Below are 1,708 nucleotides of genomic sequence, written 5' to 3'. Positions count from 1 at the left end.
AAAGATAAAATAGAATTATTCCCTCAGTTATTCTCAGGAAATGACAAAATGAAAAAAAGCATTCAGAGGGTATACTGGGTGATATTGGAGTGTACTGAATCCATTGTCCCAGCAAGACAGAGGAGGGATTTCCACACAGAAAGGACAGACTAGAAAATGTACTCACAATCATTTGGTTCAAGTGAGTCAAGGGTTCTGCCCATCCAGATGGGTAAGAACTTCTCCAGAGTATTCATAACGTACAGAGTTTGCTCCACTGATATTCAATAGTCTGTTTGCAATCAGCTGAATTGTCAGGACATGCAAACAAGAGGAGATGTGACATATGTGGTAACATCAGTGCGTCTGAACACAAAGAGCATCACAGCAATCACTGTGTTTTTGAGCTGTACATGGAAATTCCATGCAGTTTGTCAGCTTGTTTCCTCTGATTTATGGAAGAGGTAGGTCATCAGCAAAACAGTGCAGAAGGATCACTCTTCAGGAGACTAACAAGATGAAGAGTGGTGTCAGTGATGTGGGTTCACATGTCATTATCTACACTAATCATGTCCACGAGGGACGTAAAAGGATAACACCTGTCACAACAGCTGATCACTGTGCAGAAGAGGCGCCCTGGACAAGGGCAATCGGCAGCCTCTCCCGAAGCAGCTCAGGGCTTGGCCTGAGTTCCTTGTTATTCAGTAAAATACAAACAGGATTTGCTAGGAGGTCATCCATTTTGCAGAGTGTCCTGCTAAATCAGGGCTGCCTTGAGAACCTGATATAATTCACCTTCTAGAGCACAGAGTGTCCTTCATGACAAGACAGTGCACACAGAACAATAGTGTCTAAATCACCTGTTGAGAATAATTTAAAAACAATGAGGGGCTTCAGAGGACCACGCCCATTACACAAATAAATAAACAGTAGAGTCCAGGGACGAGGCAACCAAAGGATCCAGATCAGGTGTCCTTCCTACTATTTAGATGATGAGCGTTGCTCGTTTCATTCAAATGTAGGTCCTTCTGACTAAATTTTTTAATGAGGGTTCCAGGAACTAAGGCCACCAGGGCAATGGCCAACAGCTTAAAGGCAGTTTCCCAGGAGAAAAGAGCATCCAGAGAAGTCAGGGTTGACAGGATGGAGCCCGTCTGCACACAGATGAAATTATACGGAATCAAACCAGGAAGCTGGAGCCAGGGATGGCAAAGCCCTGTTTGTAGAGGTAGGCACTGCAGAAAAGCAGGAACACGTAGGCCTGATGCTCCTTCCGGTACTCTTGAAGGACCTCGGAGAGTTCCCGCAGCTCGGCCAGGTCCGAGGGGAACCACAGTGACCTGTCTCCAGCCTCCTTAGCTGTGCCCAGTGTCGACCCGCGGGGCAGTCGCGTCGACAGCAAGTACAGGGCGAAGGTGCAGCCGGCAAAGACCAGGAGGAGGCCGAGCACGGGGCGCATCTCGGCGCCAGCAGCACCCGGACCCGCCCCGCCGCGGAGGAGCCTGGAAGCAGCGCCAGGAACCTCGCTGCTAGCCAGTAGAACTGTTTTGATTGAAGTCAGGGAATAGGAAGTCCCTTCCAGCTTCTCCCTTGACCTTCATTGCACCTCAAGAGACATCCCTGTGGAACTCTGGGATATGAAGGGCCCAGCATATCCTCTGACCTGTGAAATCCAAATAGCAATCAAGTTGCCCATTTGCTACAAGATTATCTCCTCTCCAGAGAGGTA

At 48.4% G+C, this 1,708-nt stretch overlaps 1 pseudogene; it reads right to left on the bottom strand.

Moving 5' to 3' along the window:
• Positions 1–1,144: 1,144 nt before the first annotated feature.
• LOC132438622 (transmembrane protein 41A pseudogene) lies at positions 1,145–1,464 on the bottom strand (annotated as a pseudogene).
• Between the last annotated feature and the right edge of the window lie 244 nt (positions 1,465–1,708).

This window comes from Delphinus delphis, chromosome 15, assembly GCF_949987515.2.
Source record: "Delphinus delphis chromosome 15, mDelDel1.2, whole genome shotgun sequence".
Taxonomy (NCBI): domain Eukaryota; kingdom Metazoa; phylum Chordata; class Mammalia; order Artiodactyla; family Delphinidae; genus Delphinus; species Delphinus delphis.
This window is presented reverse-complemented; position numbering and strand designations above follow the sequence as displayed.